Source organism: Coenobita brevimanus, chromosome 16, assembly GCF_032717465.1.
Source record: "Coenobita brevimanus isolate Jiangsu-jjx chromosome 16, ASM3271746v2, whole genome shotgun sequence".
Classification (NCBI taxonomy): domain Eukaryota; kingdom Metazoa; phylum Arthropoda; class Malacostraca; order Decapoda; family Coenobitidae; genus Coenobita; species Coenobita brevimanus.
Window position 1 is genome coordinate 24,718,960 of NC_136969.1, and position 19,590 is coordinate 24,738,549.

Here is a 19,590-nt window from a genome sequence, read left to right on the forward strand (position 1 = left end):
GGAAGGAGTTTCATCTTTCTCCATCCACTCATTTAAGTAAGCAGTGAGACGATCAAGGAACTGAACAGCTGTCTCCTTGTCTTGGAGACTAGCTCGCATGAACTGAACTTTGGCATCGTCTACTGTGAGACCATACGCCTTAATGAGTGCAGCTTTCATCATCTCATACGTGAGATTGTCTCCACGAATTCTGTGGAGAATATCGAGGGCAGGGCCCTCAAATAAACTAAGAAATTGGATCCGCTTAGCTGCCTCATCCAGTTGATACATGTCTGCCATGTCCTCAAAACGAGCTATGTACGGCTCGATTCGCTCGCTTTCCTTGTATGAAGGAAGCTTGATGCGTGGGGTCGCCAGGACATGTGTAGGAAGAGAGCTAGTGGAGCTTGGATTAACTGCACCAGATGTGTCTGAAGCCAAGGAATCTCGCTTGAGCTTCAGCACTTCAAGTTCATGTTTTTCGCGTGCTTCTCGCTCGGCACGTTCGTGTTCTCGTTCTCTCTCGCGTTGTTCACGCTCGTATTCGCGCTGTTCTCGCTCTTGTACTAGCTTGTGTTCGCGCTGTTCTCGCTCACGTTCATGTTGTTCGCGCTCGTATTCGCGCTGTTCTCGCTCACGTTCATGTTGTTCTCGCTCGTATTCGCGTTGAATTCTACGCTCTTCACGAGCATCTTTCTCACGTTCTTGCTCGTAATTAAACCGTGAGAGAACGTAACTCTGTATTTTCTCTGGGTCTGTGAGACTCATATCTTTGGCTTCCTGTACATAAGCACTGGCTGCCATGATGCTAGCTTATTAAGCAAACGAAACTGAGTACTGACTGCTTCGCAAACGAATACTAATAAACACAAGTAAAGAGTACAGACACAAGCTAGTGGTGACCAGTCTTATCTAGTTAACTGGCAAAGAAATAGAGCAAAAATGCAAATGACTGGGAAGACTCAATAATAAACACAATGGGTACAGCGACTTCCCAGGAGCGAATAAAATCGTCTGGCATTACCAAGAATAAACTAAATAGAGTTAAGTACTCTATGGATTGATAAAGCAAAAATTCACTTGCTAAATTAACGGTAAACACCAGTAAACTTGTGCCTATAAACTTTAATGATAAATACCTAAATATGAACGAGTGAGTATTATCTCGTAAATAGCTTTAGAGCTAGGAGCTAATATCCTGGAATGAGGTCGCCAATTGTCACGGGGTTTTTAAAATATGATGGGGTTTTTAAAATAAATGCTAAATATTATTTAAATGATGATAATGTTCAATAATATTGAAGAGCAAGGACAATGATTGTCTTGCTACATCAAGCAATGATTCTTTACGCTGGCTTACTTCGCCGATTTTCTCAGAACGAGAATTTATAAACTTTCTCAACAGTACACAACAGAGACTAATTACTCAATTGCTGTTTTTTAGTACTGTTAGCCTCTGGAGAAAGTTACTTCACCCCTGACAATAAATAACTAATACTAATAATAATATCAGGTTCTTGCTGATGCTTAACTCCTAGGAGGCACAACGGATTTTAAGCTTAATACACAAGACTGGCCTAAGTACCAGTTATGAAAGGCAAACGTTTATGCAAGCTAGGAGCTATATGGGAAATAAGCTTAATTATGGAGAAATGAAACAAGAGTTTACATTACATTAAGCTCAAGCAAAAGAACTGTTAAATTTATTGATTACAAAATAAATTTAACGTACATTTCAAAATCAAATTAATGAGATCGCACTCACTCACTCACACAAGAGCTAAATCCTTACGCCTAGGGAAAACACCTTAATTAAACTCTTAAGTCTAGGAAAACGAAAAAGGAAATACTGGTCGATGAATGCGGTGTATCACCAACTAAGGTGGGAGCACTGGGGAACTGTACTAGTGGAGCTTGGGTGCTAGCTGACCTCTCCTCTCACATTTCTGGAGCACAGGACCTCTCTCCGTCACAACAAACACTCGACTGAGTAAACTCGTGAAAAAGAAATGGGAGCGATAGGCCGCATTTTTTAACGGTCGAGTGAGCAAAACGCGCCCAAAACAAATCGCTCAGCGGAAGTGCTAATGTCTCACACAAAGACGATCACGTATGACAATGAAAAATTGATTTGACAAAGCTTCCGTCCGAATGAGCGGTTAACTGAACGATACACAGTGAGTTTTCCACTAATAGTTCGTGGCTTCTCACAAAAGGGAAATGTCGCGAATTTGATTCGTGACAGTATTTATACTTGCAAGAATAAATTTCTTCTCTTTATCTCACACTTCACCTTCTCTCTCTCTCTGACAAGCGGAAGCTGAGGTGGCACTCGGTCACACAGTCAAGTGTCCGAATTTCCACCCACAGTCATGACTTCAGGACACAATCAATAAATATTCTCCTATAATAATGTCACACACACACACACACACACACACACACACACACACACACAGTTCACTCCCCTTGTAACTGACAGTCTCATATGGCTAACACTCAGTCCCTTTACGTAAAAACAGGATATGGAGAACTATAATATAGTAAGGAATGCCCGGGACAGGTAGTTCAGAGAGATCCAATTCATGACAAATAGATCAAATGAAGAATAACATGGGATGGGAGGCTGTTAGACACCATCATCGAAATTGGAGGAGGTTATGTATTCACCCTTGTCTATCTGTCTACTTGTTTGTTTATTTGTGTTCAAAATATCTCAAAAAGTTATCGGATTCAATGAAAAATGGTAGTAAGGGGAGCAGTTGATCAAAGAAGAGTTAATTATATTTTTGGGGTGGATTCGGATCTGGATGCAGGAATAAACCATTAACTATACTGCACTTGCTGAAGGTATGAGTTCTTAAAGTGTTTTCTAGTTAAACAAATAAATACATGAAGGATAAGAAAGTGCTGTTGTGTTGCACACTAAAGTTTAATAGTCTACTAGTCCTTTCTGTTCTAAATTATTGATCGGAAACGTGGTTTAATTAAATTCACTGAAAGTAAAACCGGGAGTGCTCAGCGAGGAATGAAAAAGACTGTGTTAGGTGTTACATAGGGCAGTACAAAGAATGCTGGCTAGGTAAGATGACAGGCAAAAACTGGGAATATAATCACTATGATCAAAAAGCAAAAATGGATGTGTGTAAGTGTAGTCCTTCGTAGAAGACAGATGGATAGTCAGAGTTACTGAGTGGCAACCCAGAGATGAAATGAGAAGAAGGAGCAGACAGAGAACAGGATGGAGAGATAAGATTCGGAAATGAGCTATGATTTGATGGAATAGGCGAACAGCCAATAGGTCAGAGGTGAAAAAGATGGGAGAAACCTTTGTCCCGCAGTGAACTAACTCACAGTTGTTGTTGTTGTTGCTTTTGTTGTTGGTGGTGGTGGTGGTGAAAATGATGATGATTAGTCACATTCACCCACCCAATCCCAGAATACAATCCTGGCGTTATCATGTGGGTGGGTAAGGAGTTTGAGAGACTGGAGTTGAGTCTTGCACAGTTTCTCAGGTAGGAAATTAACCCGTCGCCTGAGGAGGACAAAGCCGGCCATCACGTCAGACACGTCCACGAAGTATGGCTCTAGTTAACTCGGAATTCTTCCTCCTGAACAGTCTTATACTGAGGTACTGAGCGGAAGGACGCTTGCTTCTTTTACTGTCATAAGCAAATGTGTCCTTGCATCATGAGGGGTACTGAGCAGTCTTACACTAGACTGCCAAACAGTAGGACATAGTACAATCTAATACACTATAGCAGTAGCCGTGTGTGTTTGTGTGTGTGGGTGGGTGTGGGTGTGTGTTTTGGGCTGCCGAAACTACACATTCAGTTTGCACCAAACTTGGCACAGTAATCGCAAAAAACTAGCTGATGAGAAAAAACTTGGTCCCATCACGAATGAAAAACTTTTACTATATTGAATGAGCGATCACATTTTGACCAAAAAAACTCAGCTCCTGGCGCCCGGCATAGAATCTCCGTAGATTTTTTTGCCCACTACAGTATTTCGGACTTGTTTTCGGACAACTTGGGTTCCATTCCCGAAACTGCAAATAACACGATCAATTGGTTAGCTGCAAAAAATCCAAATGACAACATTACACTAGAACAGCACATAAACGCGAGAGCCCTCCGCAGGAGCAAGTGCGAGGGGCCCGAAGGGCCCATGAGCACTTGTACTTACACTAGGGCACTGAGTAATTTAACTTACTTTGTACTTTTGAGGATACCTGGTCTACTGAACACTCTTCTACTGTGAAACTTAGCAGTACAATCAGTTAGGTCTCCTAAGGCACTGGGTAGTGCATTGCATAAAAACTGTATCACTGAGTAGTTCAACTGCGTACAATTTTTTAATGTGGGCGGAATTCAACAGAGGGATCATTCGCTGTCACTATTTTGTCGACTGAGCAATCCTCTACTGAGGTAATGTGCACTGGATCTTGATGCATTTATTGAGGTACTTAGCAGAGGAATCCCGCTCTTCCTGTGGGTTATTAAGCTCTACCTTGGGTCTACACCTCCTGGCCTACTAAGCAATCTTTAACTTGTGTACTGAGCAAAAGAACTCGGATTATATTTTGATGTCCTGAAAAGTGGAACCCACTACTTTTCCTGAGGTAATGATCACTGAAACCTTTCACTACTCACTGTAGTCATAAGCAATCTCTATTAATGCACTGAGCCAAAGGGTCCGGTAATATTTTTGAGGCAATGAGCAATGGAATCACACATTACTTCTAAGATGCTGGCAAGTGACTCTCAGTACCAGTATTAATGCATCTTACCTCCTCCTTCCACACATACGCCCCCTCACCCTTTCGCTCGCGCAGTTTTCCTCCTACTCTCCCTCTCTGACATCTTCCGTCTCTCCACATCCTTGATATACCCTCTCAATAGCTCCCTTACACCCTTGCTCTCACACTCTCTCTCGCACACATAGTTTCCATCTCCCTCCATACACCTCCCTCTCCCTTCTTCACACTCTCCTTGACCCCCCCGCCATCACCACCACTAAAATTAATCCTCCTTTTCACACTGTCTCTCCCACCCCGTCTATTTTGCACGTACTTTACACTCACTCTCTCCTACTCTACCAATCTCACACGCTCGCACTTTGATGCCTACTGACCCGCCAAACTAGAGACAGCCCCTTCACTCCCAGGGGAATCTTTTAGTCTTCTGCCTACCTACTTCCATATATATGTAAGCTATATATGTATGTATGTATGTATATATTTGTCTGTCTATTTAACAATCCATCTTTACTTATCCATCTATTTATATGTCTATATTTATGCATGCATGTATATATGTATGTATGTATGTATGTATCTGTACTGCCAAGCGCCTTAATCCCAGAAGGAATGGCCTCATACAAACCACTCCAACAGCACCCGGTCCTCCGCCATCAGGCCGCCTTTATTACGACTCATGCCACCCTCGTTTATTCACCTTTCCACCCGATCCCTTAACTCTTCTATCCTGACGAAGTTGGTTCGCTAATAGCCAGACAGAAGACGTTCACCCCTTGAATACAGAGACTTTTCTTTATTTTACTGTTGTTATTATCCAACAATATTTCTCAGCTTAGGAGAGACTTTCCGAACAGGAAGGGTTAGCTATATCTTTAAAAAAAAAAAATCACTTCCAGGATGCTCTCCTAAGCTAACAGTTGTCATCATCATCATCACCTTCATGATCATAAAAGACAATTGTATTCAGTTAAAGAAACCGGAGGGATTAGATGTACCCCTTTCATAAATTTATTCAGTTCTTGTATGCTCGCCTGAGCTGAGTATAAGCTTCTGGTAATCATCATCATTATCATCACATTAATCATCATAATCGACACCATCATCTCATTAATCATCATCATCATCATCATCATCCCAACGTCTCTTTCCCAATCAAAAACAGAGTGAGGTAGTATCCAAGAGAAAATATGGATTGTCCAAATGAAACGAAACACATTCATGCCATTGCGTTCCAGCAGTACCAGATTTTTTTTTTCCACAAAAGAACAATGATTAGTCAAAGAACACCCAAAACATTTCCGTTAGACAAGAACAGAACGCGAAAATGTGTGTGTGTGTGTGTGTGTGTGTGTGTGTGTGTGTGTGTGTGTGTGTGTGTGTGTGTGTGTGTGTGTGTGTTCTGTCAACTGTAAGGCCACTCATGGGATTTCGTACTTTTTTTAACAGCTATCAAAATTGTATCAGAAATTCCTCCCCCCCCCCCCGCCCGCCAAAAAAAACTAAATGTAGCGGAAAGGGTTTAGAATTCAACCTTCCTTCTCGGACATGTTCCACATTTGTACTATGGAGGTCTATTCTTGAGAAATAATTGTAGACCAAGGAAATCCAGACAACTCTTTAATTTACATCATGATCATCATGATCATCATCATCATCACCTTTTCAACACCTTTGGCTTACATGAAATAATATCCAAAAACACTTTCAGAATATTATAGTGTCACTCAAAACGGTTTGCAGTAAACAGTAGCGTAAGAAAAAGAAGATGATTTCTTTAATGATAGATTAAGTTATAATTTTGGAGGGGACACTGTGTAGGATATCAGCATATTCTATTTTATATAAGGTAAAAACAGTATCCTGGGAATGCAATACTGTGAAATCACAGACATTTAAAAGGGTTAGAGTAATTCCACTTGGTAAATTAAACAAACATACGAGGGCCAATTTCGGGTGAGCAGTAAATCGACTGGTATGTACAGTACACAGTTTCTCTCTCTCTCTCCCTCCCTCCCTCTCTCTCTCTCTACATATGAGTATATATACATATATATATGTATGTATGTATGAATATATATATTTACATATATCTAGATATATAGATAGATAGATAGAGATAGATAAATATATATATATATATATATATATACATATATATATGTATATATATATATATGTATATATATATATATATATATATATATATATATATATATATATATATCATCATCATCATCATCATCATCATCATCATCATCATCATCATCAGCCATTACAAGTCCATTGCTGAACGAAAGGCCTCCCTCAACCTCGTCCACGAATTCCTTGACTGAGCCAATCTTTGCCACGTTTTCCCTGCAAATTTCTGTATCTCATCCCTCCACCTCTTGTCTGGCCTTTTTCTGCTACGCTTACAATCTTTTGGTGTCCAGTCAGTCAACCTCTTGCTCCATTGATTATCCCTTGTTCTTGCTACATGGCCTGCCCACCTCGATTTCTGTTCTTTTATAACTTCTATAATATCTTTGACTTTAGTCTGCTTTCTCACCTAAGTGATCTTTCCCTGTCTCTTAATGATATTCCCAACATTGACCTTTCCATTGCTCTCTGAGAACGAATTAATTTATTTTCTAGTGATTTTGTCAGTTTCCAGGTCTCACAACCATACGTCATAGCTGGAATTATACATTCGTTATATACTTTTCGTTTCATACAAACTGGCAAGCTACTTTTCATAATGTCCCTAAGTTTACAGAAAGCTTTCCATCCAATTGTAATGCGTCATTTTATTTCGCTGTCATTATCTTCCGTTAATTTTAGTGTTTGTCCCAGGTAACTGTACTCCTCGACTTCTTCAAGAATTTCTCCACATATTTTGATGACGCTCTTTGGTGTTTGAGGGTTAAACATTATTTTAGTTTTACTCCGGTTCATCTTTAGCCCTACTCTGAGACTTTCTCTGTTCAGGTCATTTAACATTTCTTGCAATGTCTCTGCTGTTTCTGAGATCAGGACAATGTCATCTGCAAATCTTAAATGGTTTAGCTTTTCTCCATCTATGTTAGCTCCTTTGTTTTCCCAGTCTAGCTTTCTGAAAATACTTTCTAGGTATGCTGTAAATAACTTTGGTGAAATTGTATCTCCCTGACGCACGCCCTTCTCAATCTAAATTTTTTCTGAGTCCTTATGTAATTTAATCGTAGCAGTTCCCTCTTTATATATGTCTCGAGCAGTTTTACGATGTTCTCATTCACTCCTTGTTCTCGCAATGAATTTATAATTGCAATGTGCTCCATTGAGTCGAAAGCCTTTTCGTAATCAACAAAACCTAAGCACAGTGGTTTATTATATTCTGTAGTTTTCTCAATTAGCTGATTCATTGTGTGTAGATGATCAGTAGTCGAGTACTCACTTCGGAATCCTGCCTGTTCACGAGGTTGGTTTTCCTCCAAATTTGTAGTTATTCTGTTTGTAAGGACTTTAGTGAAGAGTTTGTAAATGACTGATAGCAAGCTAATGGGTCGATAGTTACTAAGATCTTTTGAGTCGCCTTTTTTGTAAAGTAAAATAACTATTGCATTACACCATGTTTTGGGAATTTTCTTCTTTTTTTATACATTGAGTAACTAAGTGAGTAAGCCTAGTTTGTACTTCTACTCCTGCATCCAACAGTAAATCTGCTACTATTCCACCTTCTCCCTGACCTTCCCTTTTTTCATATTTTTGAGAGAATTATTTACTTCGTCTGGTGTTACCTCAGGTATTTCACTTGTGTCAGCTGAAAAGTTAGCTATTGGCACTACTGTCTTTGATGCGTACAGTTCTTTGTAAAATTCTTCAACTCTCTTCAACAACTTATCTCTACATTTAATGGCTTCACCGTTTTTGTCTTTTAGGGATGTAATTTGTTGCTTTCCAAGTATATATATATATATATATATATATATATATATATATATATATATATATATATATATATATATATATATATATATTATATTCATTTGGGCTTTCAGATTTGGGTGAATATACTTGTATTACATTCAGAGTGTATCATTTGCCTAGTCTAATTATGATCCAAGCTACTCTGTTTGAAGAAGAAAAGACTAGAGATACTTTACTCATGGGAGACCTCAATGCAAAAGTTGGCAAATCGATAAATGGAGAAGGGTATACCGGAAAATTCGGAGTGGGAGAAAAGAATGACAGATGTGAAATGTTGGTAAATATTACTGAACTGTTTAACATGAGAATAATGAACACATTCTTTCACAAAAGAGCGGGAAGAATGTGAACCTGGAGAAATCCAAATGAAGAAATCAAGAATGAAACTGACTTAATTAGAGCAGATAAGAATAACACGATCGTAAATGTCACAGTTGTCAACAAATTAGGAAGTGACCATAAAATGGTGAGTAGCATAGCCAGATCCAACTTCAGTGGTGAAAGAAAGAAGCTGATTGAAAATAAAAAGATATGGCCAGTGAAAGTAAGCGATTGCAAAGCTGCCTTTCACTTAGAAATAACGTACAAATTTCAGGCTCTAAGTTATGCGGCATGTCACATTGATGAGTTTAACAAGAGTCTACCAAAAGTGCTAAGAGAATCAGCGGAGTTAGTAGGGAAAGCTAATACAACCAAATACAATAATTATTCAAAAATGACCCTCGAGCACATGAAAAGGAGAAAGCTGGAAGTAATAACAAAAACTATGACACTGAAAGAGCAGAATTAAATAAGCTTATCAACAAGAGAAAAAGAGAAGAAAAAAGAAAGCGAAATATGGATGAGATCAAAGAAACAATAAAATAAAAAAAAAAAGGAAGAAGTGTGAAGCAGGTTCAAAGTAAAATGGCACTTGGAAAGCAACAAATCATATAACTGAAAGACAAAAACGGTTAAGTAATTAAATGCAGAGGATGGTGAAGTGAGTTGCAGAATCTTACAAAGTACTGTATGCATAAAAAACAATAGCACCAATAGCTAACTCTTCAGGTGACACAAGTGATATGCCTGAGGTAACACCAGACGGAATTAACATTTCTCTGGATGTATGAAAAGAGAGAAGGTCCCTGGAGAAAATGGAATAATAGCAGATTTACTGTTGGATGCAGGACTAGAGGTAGAAAACACGCCCACCCACCTATTTACTCAGTGTATAAAGAAAAGATTCCAAAATCATGGTGTAAATGCAATAGTTGTTTTGCTTAGAAAAAGAAAGGGTGACTCAAAAGATTTTAATAACTATTGACCCATTACCTTATCACCACTTATTGACAAACTATTCACTAAAGTCCTTACGAGCAGAATAACAACAAATCTGGAAGAAAACGAACCATGTGAGCAGGCAGGGTCCTGACGGGTGTGTTCAATTACTGATCATCTTCACACAATGAATCAGGTAATTGAGAAAACTATGAAACAAAATAAACCACTGTGCTTTGGACTCAGTGGGGCACATAGCAATTATAATTCACTGCGGGGACAAGGAGTAAATGAGAACAATGTAAAGCTGCTTAAAAAAACGTATATAAAGAAACTTTCAGAAAGCTAGACTGGGAGAACAAAGGAGTAAACATAGATGGAGAAAACCTAAACCATTTGAGATTTGAAGATGACATTGTCCTAATCTCAGAAACAACAGAAACATTGCAAGAAATGTTTAATGGCCTAAATAGGGAAAGTCTCATAGTATTGCAAAAGATGAACTGGAGTAAAGATTCCAGATACTCCAAAGACCGTCACCAGAATAAGTGAAGAAATTCTTGAAGATGTCGAAGAACGCAATTACTTGGGGCAAACACTAAAACTATCGAAAGACCATAACAGTGAAATAAAAAGATGCATTGCAGTTGGATGGAAAGCTCTCGGTAAACACAGAGACATCATGAAAAGTAGCTTGTCAATATGTATGAAACAAAAAGTATACAATGTATGTACTATGAGATACGACTGTGAGACCTGAACTCTGACAAAATCGTTGAAGAATCATCTTAGTCATTCTCAAAGAGCAATGGAAAGGTCATTGTTGGGAATATCTTTAAGAGACAGGAAAACATCAATTTGGGTGAGAGAGCAGACTAAAGTCAGTGACATTCCAGAAGTTATAAATGAACAGAAATTGAGGTGGGCAGGTCATGTAGCAAGAATAAGGGATAGGCGCTGGAGCAAGATGCTGACTGACTGGACTCCAAGAGACTGTGTCACAGAAAAATACCAGACAAGAGATGTAGGGATGAGATAGAGAAGTTTGCAGGCAAAACATGGCAGAGATTGGCTCAGACAAGAAATCTGTAGGAAAATAATGAGGGAGGCCTTTGTTCAGCAGTGGACTTCCAATGGTTGATGATGATGTTAATAATTGTGTGTGTGTGTGAATATATATATATATATATATATATATATATATATATATATATATATATATATATATATATATATATATATATACAGCAGCTCACTGGGAATGTCAATCCACATAATGTATATCCACAATCTTGTAGTTCCAGACCATCAAGAATGCTTAACATATGATGTATCTCAAACAATCTCTTTGTAGTCCAGACGACCTAGAATTTCATGAGGTATTCAAACACGTGGGGTAACCAGTTCTAGTCGGTTAGTCCACGTGAATGGAAATCTATCAGACACTACATCACACAACACATCCTCTCCATGCTGTATAAAATGTCGGAGATATTTCCTTCAGGTCAGAAGGGGTTGGAAAGAAGGCCCGATAACACGAGGGTCAGTTAGTAGGCTTTGCCGTTATGCTGTTATGTTGTGAATCACAATTCGATATACATGTACAATAAACTCTGTAACCCAAGAGTGCTCTAACTCACCTCGCTGATACACAACGGGGGAAGGTAAGAGAGAGAGAGAGAGAGAGAGAGAGAGAGAGAGAGAGAGACCTACCTATTCACTCTAGCAATGACCCACCATTTAATAAGCAGTGACAAGTCTGATCCATAGTACGTCTCACGACTTTATTCTGGCAGCGTTTCGACGATCTACAACCGACCTCCCTATCTCCCTACAAGTACCTACGACTACGCAATCGATATATATATATATATATATATATATATATATATATATATATGAGATGGAGGAACGGAATGGGGAGGTATATGGGAGAGGGGTGTGTGAACTAGGAACAGGGCAGTGAAATGGCGGAGGACAGGGCGACATGGGGGCGATTTGTTTGTGACCACCCTTAACGGGATTAAGGCATCTGGCAATATATATATATATATATATATATATATATATATATATATATATATATATATATATATATATATATATATATTTATATATATGTGTGTGTGTGTGTATGTGTGTGTGTGAGTGTGTGTGTGTGTGTGTGTGTGTGTGTGTGTGTGTGTGTGTGTGTGCCCGGTGCATATGTATGGTGTGTGGTTGGCAATTGTAAGGAGGGTTGGATATCACACAGTTTTGTCAAGGAGCCAACAATACATGGCCAGTTAGTAAAGGCAGTAGGTACTGTACATATCTCTTACGAAACTACACCTCAGTTCTTGGCCGCCATGCCATTACTGTTGCATCGCTTGCATCACTTCAGGATAAGGTTAGGATAAGCTAGGGTGATTTGGACAATGTTAAGTTTGGTTAGGTTAGGTAACGTGAAGTAAAGTAGGGTTTGGTTTGGTTTGGTTTGGTTAGTTTATTTTTATTCTTTTTTTAATAACAGAACAGAGGAAGGGAAACAAATGAATAAAAAAATATTAATCCATACACCAGATTACTGGCATCCTCCATTCACAAAATATCTGTAACAGTTGGACTTGAACAGCTGTAGGTTGAAGTTTGGAGGGAAACAACTCTGAGGAAGCGAGTTCCAGAGAGATGCAACTCGGGGAATAAAAGAATTCTGATAGGCAGAAGTTTTGCAATATGGCTGAGTGACATTTCAGTCATGAGCGCTACCAGATGCCCGTGTAACACGAGGGAAGGCACGGAGAGGTGGCACGATGGACGCAACTTCGTCTGAGAATTTGCCATAAAAATATCTGTAAAATAATGCAACGGAGACAACATTCCTTCTTACTTGTAGGGGAGGTAGTTTATTTATAACAGCAGGGTTATTAACAATTCCAACAGCTTTGTTCTGAATTTTGTCTAGTTGTTTTAATGCAACCTCTCCACATCCATTCCACAAGGCTGAGCAATATTCCAGATGAGAGCGAACATGACTTATAAATTATAGCTAACTGCTCGTCAGTGAAGAAGTTACGGACTCCGTACAATAATCCAAGTTTCTATGAGGCGGTTTTAGCAAATGATCTGCCATGTGAGGTCCAGCTGAGGGCATTGTTAAGTGAGACACCAAGAATTTAAATATTTTTGGAGATGGAAAAACTAGTAACACTGAAGGTAATATATGAATCTGGCAATATCTGTCTACTAGTAAATTGTATATATTTGGTTTTCCTAGAATTAAATGAGACAAGGTTGTTTATGTCCCCATTCACTGAGTGTAGATAAATCTTGATTTATGGAAATGGCTGTACTGAGTTGAGAGTTAGAGATACTGTATTAGACTTTGTATATGAGTGTTTAAGTGTGAATGAACTGTGAAGTGTTGAGTCATCTGCATATGAATGGATGGGATTGTGGGTGACAGATAAGAGATCATTAATATGAACCAGGAACAGGGTTGGCGCCAGAATTGATCCTTGTGGCACGCCAGCGTTAATTGAGTGGAAATTGGAATGTACATCATCTACTTTTACTCTTATTTTTCTGTCACTAACATATGAGGAAAGCAGAGGAACAAAATAAATTAGTCCATAGCAAGGGAGTTTGGACAGCAGGGAATGGTGCCATACTCTGTCGAAGCTTTAGAAATATTAAGGGCTACTGTTTGAGTTTCTCCATGTAGGTCGATTGATTGATGGGTGGTATGAGCCAGGAGATTGACTATGTCAATGGTAGATCTTTCGTGGCGAAAACCATATTGTGTATCACTAATTAAGTTATTGGATTCAAGATATTTAACTATGTGCTTATTAATTAATATTTCAAATATTTTACCAAGAAAAGATATGAGAGCTATTGGTCTGTAATCAGAGTTGTCAGAGGAACGTCCTTTCTTTGGAATTGGGTGCATATTGGCTTCTTTCCATGGATTAGGGAATGAAGTGGTATGTATGAATAGTCAGAATAATTTAGCTAGAACAGAGGCAAGTTCTGGGAAACAGTTTTTCATACCTATTGGAGAAATTCCATCTGGGCCTAGGGCTTTCATGGTTGGTAAATTGTTTAGGATGGATTTTACGTATCTTGTCTGTATTTTAAGTGGAACATTTTCGGGAGAGTCGAGTTATAGTACTGGGAAGTTCTGGCTGACTTCCTCTCTGGTAGAACTTCTGGCTAATGTACTGGCAAAGATATTTGCTTTCCCACGCGGATCATTTGTAATGTTGCCATCTGAAGATTTTAGTGGGGGAATGGATCATGACTTGTTAAATTTATTATTGAAAGAGCCGTAAATTGACCAGAATATTCTATTGGCATTAGCAGTGTTAAGTAGTTTTAATGCTTGATTTTGAAGAAAGTTTGATTTTGCGAGATTTATTACAGCTTTTGCATGGTTTCTAGCAATTTTAAATTGACAGAGTGAATCAGATGTTTGTGATCTTAAGTAAGAGTTATTTGCTAATGACATTTGAACTGTTGCTCTGGCACAGTTGCTATCAAACCATTTTGGAGAGTTTGATCTCATGGTGAACTGTTGACTTGCTATGAATAAATCCATACGAGCCAGTATTATGTCATTCATGTGGGACTTGATAGTATTGACATCAGTAGAGAAGAAAGACTGCCGTGGAATGTTAGCAAGATAATTTCTAAATCCATCACAGTTTGCCCTATCAAAGTGACATCGGGACACCTTGACAAGGTCGGAACGGGGAGTTTGTGGGAGGGGCTAACTCATTGAGGCTTTGATGAGATTGTAGTCAGAGGATCCAAGTGGTGACAGTACTTCTATCCTGTATTGATCTGGATTATTTGTCAGGAACAGATCCAAGAGATGGGCATTATGGTCAGGATTATCTGGTATTCTGGTTGGTTGCTTTACCAACTGTATGAGATTAAACGATTCTGCAAACGAGCTCGCACTCTAGACCAGCATCGTCAGTCCAGGCAGAATGCAATATCCATTCAACATTATGTGCTTTAAAATCACCCAAAATGGCAATTTCAGTGCTAAGGGCAAGGTTTAGGTTACTCAACTGCGTGGATATAGAGTCAAATACACTGGGTTCTGAAGAAGCATTGGGGGAGTGATAGACTACACAGATATATTTAGTAATATTTAGATATTTTTGTTTATACAGTGAGTAATCAAAATTAGTTGAAGTGGAAGTTTAAAACACTGTCAACTGCATATTGAGATTTGATATAACAACAGGTGCCGCCCTTGTTACGGAAGTTTGTGAGGTTAGATTTGGGAAGGTGATTTGAAATAAGGCTATGTTTGGTTAGGGAAGCTGGGTTGTTTTAGGTTAGTTCGCGTTACGTTCAGCTAGGTTAGATATTATGGTTAAGTTTGGTGAGGTGAGGTGAGGCATGTATGCTGCTCACTTTTCCATTTTTGCACTCATACCACTAGTGATTCACTTACTTCACACAGAGAAGGGGCTACAGCCTCACATGTTACATTGTTCCAGTTCGGTTAGTCTCCTTTATGATGAAAGCGTTGACAAGGAGCCTACACGTGACGGCGCTGTGAATCCCGGTTGGAACACCTGCAGCGTCCACTCGTGGGCCGAATCTTATCATATTTCCTTGCACCTCGCCAAGGGATAGATGGTCCGACCCTGATGGGGCGTTGTCTGCCAAAATCGGGCGCCGGACCCCTACACGGTCTATGTGTGTATGTACTGAACTGTACATGTAGGTCGCCCGCACCATAGCAGTTGCTTACCCCTTGGTCAATGGGTCATCTAGGCAGGACAGGTTGGTGTTAAGCAATATCAGCAACAACAACAACAATAACATCTTCAATATGTTCTCCAAGGCTTTAAGCGATCCTATTCAGCGTAAGGCAGACTTGTCGAACATTAGGCACACACATTACAAAAAGTTGTGTTCCAACTTCCACGTAACGGTCCACCCACGTTCCACCAATACCAGTGTTGTCCTGCCCTGAACTAAAAGGGATATTGACCCCCTGACAGTTTGTTTGATGGCCAAGTATCGTTAGGCTGGCTGATTGACTTAAACAGAAACCAAGGAGAATAATTCATACCTTATAACCAAGGTTCGTCAAAAGTTATGCAGTCATTCAGGCTGTGGAAGTAGAGTAGTTCCGTCAGCTGGAAACAAATCGACTATAACACCGTCCGTACCTCCCCCTCCCCCCAGCTGACTCAGCCTGTTGCACTTCCATTCGTGTTCCTTCACAAACACTTAACACAATGTTTCATCAACCAGCTTTTACCACCACCTACTTTCAGTCACCACCATCAACACCACCAGAGTTCTCAGCCACCACCTGTCAGAGAGAGAGAGAGAGAGAGAGAGAGAGAGAGAGAGAGAGAGAGAGAAAGTTTAGAGTGTTTTAACATTACGAAAGAGTTACGACTGACTTTGACATAGAGAATTTCTGCAGCTGAAAATACAGTTGGCGCCAAAAACTTTTCACCTCTCCTACTTCTTTCTCTCCACAGTCTTTGAAAAATCAGGATACACTCCCTGGGTCCTGTACTTAGTAATCGCCTGGCATAAGTTGGAAGAGAATATCAGATTTGCTTGGCGCCTGAGTCTGTTAATGGTGACGATATTAATCTCAGACTCTTTTACTCACACCCAGATCAAATCGTCTGGCGTTCGCTGAATTAGAAGACTAGAATTTTCGCACCCTTTAGGAAGTTAACCCTTTTAATCTGAGGACGTCTTTCCTAGCCTATTCTTCGTATCTCTTAACGATTTCTTTCACCTACTTGCGGTAATATAGTCGTATGGAGGTAGCAATAACAAACTGATTCGTTGTCTCAGTTGTTGTTGTTGCTGTTATTATTTTTATCGTTGTTGATGTTTTACCCGGGTCTGTCTCTTTCCTAGGAGACCCGTCGACCACATGTAAGCAACAGCTTCTGTTGGGCCATCCTTCAATACACCGTACAAGGACCCTGGTGCCTCCTTGTGATAGAATGCGAATCACGAGGATCCGACCTTGGTTCTTCCCACTTCGAGATGCAAGGAAAAATGGGGAAGGTTGGCTCCGGGGTGGCTGCGCCACCTAGAATGCACAGCATAATCAATAGTGTGCTTTTCTTCAGTGCTACCACATGTCGGCTCCCCTTCAGTTCACAGTCTTATATTCGGGACAGCCACCCTGGTACTCTATCCCAGCTAACGTCGGACGATTTTGTTAATTTGACAATGTCAGAAATTCTGAATATGGATACACTCTCACGTTTAAGGCAGCTTTAGCATTTTTCTTTTTTTTTCTTTTTTGTAGCTAACACCAAACGATATTATTCAGCTGAAAATTACTCATTTGGAACTGCATTTTTAAAACTGTCACCATTAACCCTCTCACGTACGGGACAACTCCAGTATTTTACTCGAACTAACATATGATTATCTTATTCTACTGAGTGCATGTTACGGGACTCTGAAATTGTTATTTAGGTGGCTTTTCTAGCTTCCTTAACTGTATGAATTTTATCTTTCCCCTCCTCTCGCGTGTCCACCATCAGGGTTGCTGCAGTTCTTGTTTTAGATAGTTAAAAGTGCTGAAATGTGGACCCGAAACACACACACACACACACACACACACACACACACACACACACACACACACACACACACACACACACACAAGTAGCAGTCACTTGCATCTGGTTCATCTCACATCATTTTCGGTGGTGTGTGTGTGTGTGTGTGTGTGTGTGTGTGTGTGTGTGTGTGTGTGTGTGTGTGTGTGTGTTGTATATGAATGTTGGGGTATGTGTATGCATGCTTATATGCATGCAAGCATGAATGTATGCATGCATGTATGAGTGTATGTATGTACGTACATACTTGTATGTATAGTGGTGTGAGTGTCTGTAGGTAAGCATGTTTAAGGATATATTCACCTTGCACGTCTACCGATCCTTCTTATACACAGCTAATCAACTGAACATACTTTGATATTCTGCTGTATTCCCTCGCCAAAGTCTTTAGTATTCCTTGGCATCTGGAATTGAAAGAGTTTTTACTGTGAATTTCATATTTTCGCATTTCATAGCAAGATAAAAATTTCTCCTTCTTTTCGTCCAATTTTTGAATAGCAAATGTAAATTCCTTTCGCTCAGCTTTCTTCGGAAGATACAATTGACGTTTTTTTGCTTCACTTGTCATTCGATCCCCCCCCCCACGGGACAGACAGACAGTTCACACATAGGACAGACACATAGACGAAAAGACTGTCTCATGGTGAGAAAGAGAGAGAGAGAGAGAACTTTAATATTCATACCATGGTGGGAACTGGTGGCCAATATGAGGATAAAATTATACAACCCGGTGGCGTCCCACAGCCCAGTATTCTTTTCCTACACGAGGCAATTTTCGGAGCAACGGTTTTATCACAGTCCAATAGAAGGGCCTGGGTTCTACCTTCCCCCTGCTGGATTCAGGGAGTGAATGGGGAGGAAGTGGAAAAGGGGAGGAGGTGGGACCATGGGATGGGGGGGATAGGAGGGAGAAAGGAGAAGGAGGGTGATAGGGACGGGGTGAGGGCAAGTGGTGTGGTGTGAATGGTGAAGTGAAAGTGGGACTGAGGGCGTGAGGGAGGAGTAGAAGGTGGAGATATGGTAAGGTGGGGGGGAGGGGGTGAATAGAGGAGGAAGGGGAAAGGCAACAGGGCGTCATTCGCTTGTCGACTGTGCTGCTTACAGTACTTCTGCATTACTGGGAAGAACTTCTACTTGCTTTCTTTGTGGAAATAAGGCGCTCGGAGGGGGAGCCTTCACGCGGCGGCACCAATATGATTAGGCTGCTCCACTATTTTCAACAAACTTCCGTCAGTTTCCTCTCTATCTCCTGAAAGGAAAATGGAGGTCTGCAAGTGTAGGACACATTCAGCTTTCATTCCACTGGGATGACATTCATGTGAGCCTGGGGACACAACAGGAATAATAACAACAATGAGCAATTGTCTTGATTCATTGCAACTGAAGGTTTTATAGATATTCATACAACATACATATATGCATGCAAAAACACACACACACAATATATGTGTACATTATATATATATATATATATATATATATATATATATATATATATATATATATATATATATATATATATATATATTCTACAGTCCATATCCCCTCTGGCCTTATTCTTCACAGAACCACAAATCTCACCTTGTACTGAAATATCCCCATATTGTTTTCCCGGTTACCATTTCCTCACAAACTTCCGTAACAAGGGTGGCACCTGTTGTTATATCAAATCTCATTATGTAGTCGACACCATTTTAAACTTCACTTCAACCAGTTTTGATTACTCATCGTATAAACTATATTGTCAAAATATTACCAAATATATCTGTGTAGTCTATCGCTTCCCCAGTGCTTCTTCGGAACCCAGTGTATTTGATTCCATATAGACACAGTTGAGTAACCTTAACCTTGCCCTTAGCACCGAAATTACCATTTTGGGTGATTTTAACGTACATAATGTTGAATGGATATTGTATTCTGCCAGGACTGACGATGCTGGTCTAGAGTGCGAGCTATTTGCAGAATCGTTTAATCTCATGCAGCTAGTAAAGCAGCCAACCAGAATACCAGATAATCCTGACCATAATGCCCATC